The following is a 7489-nucleotide window of genomic DNA, read 5'->3' on the forward strand; positions in this document are numbered from 1 at the left end:
ATACGCATATCTATCTCACAAAAACAAAACAATACAGGGTGTATACGTATATATTTATTATATCGCGATATAGGATCTGCCAAACCCAAATGCAGAGTTGCAAACTTAAAATTGCAACAACGATTTTCATCAGCTACATCGAAACATCCATATGCAAATATTTCAGCAAATAGAAGCAGTTGTTCAACTAAACTCATAGAGTGGATCAAATGTAGTATTACTCTTGTTGTAAAAAAAGAACTAATAAGCAGCTGATTCCCTTTTCGAAGTATAGCATTCGTTTTATCATAGTAATAATATTCCCTAGCAAACAGCAAACAACAAACAGATGTAGTTTATAATAGACTAGCTAAACCTTTCAGAGAATGCACAAATTATTATGTTTGAATGGTAATTAAGATGCAGCAAGAATCTTCAGGTTGAGCAGATCACAATGGTTAGATTTGGACATAGCTGAAGAGGCTAATTACATGAAATGTAAGATTTACTATGCCTAGACAATGCTAACTCAGCTACAGGTTCAATGAGAAAGAATAAACAGGCCCACTACTGTTCAGCTCTAATGCATTGTGATGTATGATCAACTGATGACCAAACTGCCATTTTGTGACACACACAAAGAGAAAGCTGAAACTAAACATAGATAAAGATGCACGTTCAGGCTTCGAACTAAGACCAGTTTTTAGAAATGGGGTTGTTTGATTGGACAGCTACCATTCTAAAATGATTCCATGAATCCGCCACAACCAGAAAACCAAATGATTTAGCAGCAAACTCACACACCAGGCAGATTCAACTGATTGGGACTAACATATACTTAATAGAATTTTAAAAATTGATAGATACCTAACCCATGCCAAATAACTGAACTGAACAACCATTTAAAACAGACATAATTTATTTCAAAACTGATATTTTATACACTCTATTGCATAACTGCGATTAGCCTAATATAAGGATTCCTTAACCACATATCTTTAATGCATCAATCCAGTTTCTTTAAAACAATCACAAGGATTCTTTTCATTCTTCACAAAAGACAAATTCTCTTCACAGACAGAAAACTGAAGCGATTGATTTCAAATGCCTATATTTCTTACCTATACTAGCATACATCCCTATTTATCCAATGCACAGTAACAACATCCTCTTCTAATAGTGAAATCAGAATGAAACACAGAGTTATACTTCACAAGTTCGAATCATATATGTATATACCAAGACTGCCAGACATCAATTACATTTTTTCAGGATATTCCAGATTATTAAGGCTTAGGATAGAGCCTAATCACTCAGACTCCCAGGGAAATGATAACGCATTAAACAATAATATATCCAATGCACAGCAACAACATCCTCTTCTAACCAGTACATAAAGGCAAATCAAATAGGCATTGATAATAGTCCTTGTTAGACCCTGATCAGACAAGATGCAGACTAACTAATCATGGAAGAAGGCTGATGCATACAAACACGATTAATAGGCCGCCTAATTTAAACCAACACATGATTAATCTAATGACATACCAGTCGACAAATATAGGCTTAAAGCACCAGGTTAATTCTAAACTTGCATATAAAGTTAACACAATCACAGAACTGAACTAAACAGGATCAAATATATTTAATACGACTAAAATAACTGCTAACGAAATTGAAATACAATTAAGCAAACAAACCCATAAGCAGTTTCACACATTACAACAAATACCAAAAGTAACTTAAGGGAAGGAAATTTACCTTCTTCGGGTGCAGCGAAGTGAGGCTTCGAGTTTCCGATCTATCTCGAAACACCACCAAATCCAAAGTTGGTATCCTCTTGGATCCGAAAAACAGCGAAAAGAGGATAAAAAATATTTAATATTTTCGGAGTCGATATTCAACGATATTATTACTGCTAAAACAACTGATATTTTCGGGGATTTTAGGCCAGTGGGAAAACTTATTTTTCAAAGGATTTCCGATCTGTCAAGATATGGTTTTTAGGGGAGTTTTCCACCTCCGAACCTTGCTCTTTTGGGATTTCCCGTGTTCCGGCACTCGTTTTCTTTGCAAGGCAATTTTTTTTGGGGGGGGGGGGGTTCCTTGAATTCCAAATCCCCCCTAAACTCATTTGGAAACGATTATTTATAAGGCGATTTAGGGTTTGTTGTGAAGAAGAGAGAGAGGAGCGTGAAGAGGAAAGTAGGGAACAGAGGGAAGTGGGAGACAGAGGGAAGTGGGAGCGGCGGCGGCGTGGGAGAGACGAGCGTGGGGGGACAGAGTGAAGTGGGGGTGAGGAGGAGCGGAAGAGAGAGAAAGAGAGAAGGGGAAGGGAGGGCGGCGGACGGAGGAAAAAATGAAAGGAAACCTAATGTTTCCTTCATTTTGAACGAAGAAGGTGGACCGGGTCAATCAGTGGATTGGGTTGGGTAGTGTATTGGGTTGGGCTGGTACGTTTTGAAATATTGGGCTGGCATTTGAAATGTTGGTTAATTATTTGGGCTGGGGTGAATTAAAATGTGGCCATGTAAGTTAAAAATGTGGGCTGATTTATGAATTGGTCCGAAAATAGTATGGGTTGATTGGGATACTGCATTTAAATAACTTGTGTTAAAATATTACTTAATATAAAATAGGCAATTATTAGTGCTCAGATAAAAAATGGCGTTATAATAGCCGTGCAATAATATTTCGAAAATCCACAGTAAATAAATACTATTATTTAATTATGCAAAGATAAATGCGATGCGTGTGCGTAAGCTGGTAAAATATGATGAAATGATAAAGATGTGAATAATAATAATAATAATAATAATAATTATAATAATAATGATGGCTAGTAACTGTAATAAAATAATGAAATGTCAGTATTGATAAGAGGCTAATAATTATAGTAAAAATATAAATATATATTTTTTAATTTTCCAAAAATATTAGAAGCGTAAATAGGTATTTCGGAGGAGAGGCGGGACAAAATTGGGTGTCAACAACACCTTCTGTTCGTATTTGAAAAAACGGACTAAATGGCAGACAATGGGCAATCCGGTCACGTTAACAACAACGAAATCGTGGCCGAGAACGAAGGAAGCGGTCCACGAGGACCACCAAACCCATCTGATCCTAACCCCGTTAATTCGAGGGAGGGCCTCAACCAACGAAACACCGTAGACCAGGAGATTGCCACTTTACCGGCCACTGATCCTATAAATACCCACAATTCTGTTACTCTGTCCCGGGCACAGAATCGGAAAGAACCGGGTACACCCAATGATAATATCGACCTACGCTTAATTTTTGAAATGTTGCAGGAGCAAAGAGCGGCGATTGCCGAGCAGGGAATCGCAATAGCCCGGCTGAAGAACGGAGGGGATACAACGACCCCGGAAAAAACGAGCGGTGTTGCTGAACCCAGAAGGGAGGAGGCACGCATTATTGAGAGCAATGGATCCGGAGCTAGATCCTCAACCGAGGTTCTAAAAATGCTTGAAACTTTGGCAAAACGGGTAGACACGACCGAGAAGAGGGTCGAAACGTACAACTCTCGGGTGGATCAAATCCCCGGCTCCGCCTTTACTGAAAGGGCCAGATTCGAAGAGGCACATCCAAAGACATTTTCCTCCGAGTGCGGCCCCGAAATTAATGCCGAAGAGATTTAAAATGCCGGATATCCAGAAATATGACGGCACAACGGACCCGCACGAGCACGTGACCTCGTACACATGTGCCATAAAGGGTAATGATATGGAGGAGGACAAAATTGAATCGGTACTGCTGAAGAAGTTTGGGGAAACCCTGTCAAAAGGAGCATTGACGTGGTATGACCATCTACCCGAGCATTCGATCACCTCCTTCGAAATGCTCGCCGACGCCTTCATCAAGGTCCACGCCGGTGCCAAACAGGTGCAGGCCCGCAAGGCCGATATTTTCCGTATAACCCAAAGAGACGATGAGTTGCTACGTGAGATCGTCAACCTGTTCCAGAGGGAACGAATGGAACCCCCCCCCGGTTCCAAAAGAATGGGCCGCGCAAGCTTTCACAAAGGGGCTCAATGTTCTAAGTTCAACAACTTCGTTCAAATTAAAAGAAAGCTTGCTGGAATACGAGGCAGTGACGTGGGCCGATGTCCATAATCGGTACGAGTCGAAGATTCGGGTGGAGGATGATCAATTCGAGCTCCCCCCGGGGCCAATAAATGTGAATAGAAGTTTTGAGAAACCAAGGAAGGGTTACGAAACAAAGGCCGAATCATCGAAGGAAAGGTATCGGCCATACTCCCATTCGGAGAGGCAAGGTTTTAGGTCAAAAAAGTCAAGAGTGAGCCCAAGCCGTTTCTCAGGTCGGGGTAGTAAACGGGTCGAACGCCCGTCAAACAGTCGGGGGCTCTCATTCAGGAGTGATGCCGGAAGTTCTGCCGGTAATAAGGGTTTGCTAAAGATATCGGAGTATAATTTCAACGTTAGTACTTCGGGCCTCGTCTCGGCCATCGGTCGCGTCCCGAATGTAAGATGGCCGAAACCTCTAAGGTCGGATCCGGGCCAAGGGGAACCGAGCATGGTGTGTGAATATCACGGAACCCATGGTCACAGAACCGAGGATTGTCGCCAGTTGAGAGAAGAGGTAGCCCGGTTACTGAAGAATGGTCATCTCCGAGATCTGCTGAGCGAGCGAGCCAAAAGTCATTACAAGGAAAGGGAAGCTCATCGAAGGGCCGAGCCGGTCGAACCCCAGCATACAATCAACATGATAGTTGGGGGTATCGATGCCCCTCGGGGGCCGGTAATGAAACGGGCCAAGGTTTCTATTATTCGTGAAAAGCGCATCCGAGATCACTCAGCCGGGGGCTCTATTTCCTTCGACGACGAGGACACAGAGGGCATCATTCAACCGCACAATAATGCATTGGTAATTTCTGTACTTATCTTTAAAACTAAGGTTAAACGTATTTTGATTGACCCAGGTAGCTCGGCCAACATCATCCGATGGAGAGTGGTCGAACAGCTAGGGCTGCTCGATCAGATCGTACCGGTGGCCCGGGTACTCAGCGGGTTCAACATGGCAAGCGAATCCACTAAGGGGGAGATCTCATTTCCTTTAAAAGTCGATGGCACCATTCAACAAACGGTGTTCTACGTGATCGAAGGGGAAATGAAGTATAATGCATTACTGGGCAGACCCTGGATACATAGCATGAGGGCCGTGCCCTCAACACTGCATCAATTGCTGAAATTCCCCACCCCGGAAGGAGTGAAAACCATCCGAGGTGAACCGCCCGCTGCAAGGGAAATGTTCGCAGTAGAGGAAGCAGCGCCTCGGCTCAAAGAATCAGTTCTGTAACACCCCGCATCTTGGAACTGAGTTTAAACTCATATTATTAGAGTTCTAGTGAAAATATTGAAGGTTTGAACGTTTTGCGAAAATGGTTGATAGGCCTAGTTCGGGCAGCAATAACTTCTTGATCGGTTTGGAATTTTGGAAGGTACTATCAATGAAGTTGTAGTACGTAGAAATACCTTTCTAACGATATAAGGACCAAGTCAATCAGAGATCGGAGCAAGGAGATATGATCGTCTCAATATGGCTAATAGTAAGGCACTTGAAATCCTATAGAATCGGCTAAGTTTTTGATACGTCTGCCTTCCAGTCACATTTCATGAAAATCCGTTGGGAATTTGAGAAACCTTCGTTGATGCAATTTGTAGCCCTTGGAAATATCTTTCCAACGGTATCTTACGGGGGTCAAACGGACATCTGTGCAAAGAGTTATGCCCATTTTACTGAAGCCTGTTCGCTGGAAATTCTGCCAGCGTAACGGTGACGTTACGGACCGTAACACGTGTTACGGGCCGTAACAGTGGACCGTAACGTCCCGAAAATTTCCAGAACCTCACTGGAAATTTTCACCAAGGTACGGTACCAAGTTACGATCCGTACCTCGTGTTACGGGACCGAAACAGTGACCGTATCTTGGTCCGTATGTACGTTTCGGGTCACCTGACTTCAGGAGGCCATAACCCTATCATAACTTGGGAAATTGGGAAAACTCAAAGAACGAAAGTTGTAGATAATTGAAATACCTTTCCAACCATAGGTTGTGGGTTCACAGGAGACATCGGGATAGGGAGATATGGACGTTTTAATACAGATAGGTCCCAACCCGTTTTCAAGTTGGGTCAACCCATTTTCCCCTTGGTATATAAGGAAACTATTAACCTTAGCAGCCCATTTTTTTCTCCAAATTCAGATTTTAGAGAGAGGAAGTGAGAGAGAAGGGAAACTAGAGAGAGAAAGTAGAGAATCAACCAAGTTTAAGGCCCCGAATCCCAAAGCTCGTGAAGGATAAATTGTAGTACAAGTTGTTGTCGTCATTTTGAGCTAAAGATCGGACTTGGGGGTGTTGATTTCGTGATTACTACTCTTGAAAGGTAATGTTTCTACTCCCTAATCATTTATGGTTGTGAATTGATGAATTCTTGGAAGAATAATAATTGGGTTTGATGAAGAGAATTATATGAACTATGCTAGAGTTGTTGGATTGTTGACTTGGGATTGTTGTATTCATATGGTTGATGAAGAATGATGTTAATTACATCTAATTGATATTGTAGAATTAGCTAGAAGTAATAGAATGGGGATTGGGTGAAGAAACACCATTAATGAGGGTTATAGAGCTTCATGCCCAGTAAGTGTTTGATAAAATGCTTAGATGAACAAAACATGGTTATTGTTGCTAATATAGAATCCCTATGGCTTGTATTGCTATAGATTGAAGTTGAAGGGATTGAAGGACATTGTGATACGCTCAAAAGCGGGAAGTTAAGGTATGTAGAACTTCCATCCACATGTGGGAACCTCTACGTTCTTCCCCATGATCCGTTTCATAAAATCTATGAAGTTCAAATCCTAGGGCATTAAACCCAACATATTGGTAGCCCGTAATTATGTATGTATGTACATGAATTTCGTATCTATATTCGTTATTGCATTCCTAATCTTCCATTACGGTTATTAGGAAATCCTAGCTTAATCCATGAATCATGAATTCTTCCTCATGTGTTCTCATTATGTTTATATGAAACTTTATGATTTCATCCAGCAAGTTACAAGCATGTTTTCAAGACAAGTATATATATATGATTTCGAACTATTGTTATTACTCATAAACGAAAAACATGTTTTGCAAGACTATGACAAGTTATCTTATGAAACTATACAAGCAAGTTATGATTCATGAAAACCATGTACAAGCAAGTTATGATTCATGAAAACCATGTACAAGAAAGTTATGATTCATGAACACTATGTACAAGCAAGTTATGATTCATGATATACCATGGGCAGCAAGTGCCACTATTTTTCATGTTCATGTTTTGGGAGTTGCATTAATTACCGAGGAGGGCTTCAGATAGCCTGAAACTACGTAGCCACCGTAGGATGAGGATCGCTCCACCCATGTCCCGGACGATCTCTCATAATGATTGGATCCTTTCATATTTTATCAAATCTCAT

Source organism: Lycium barbarum, chromosome 9, assembly GCF_019175385.1.
Source record: "Lycium barbarum isolate Lr01 chromosome 9, ASM1917538v2, whole genome shotgun sequence".
In the NCBI taxonomy this organism is placed as follows: Eukaryota; Viridiplantae; Streptophyta; class Magnoliopsida; order Solanales; family Solanaceae; genus Lycium; species Lycium barbarum.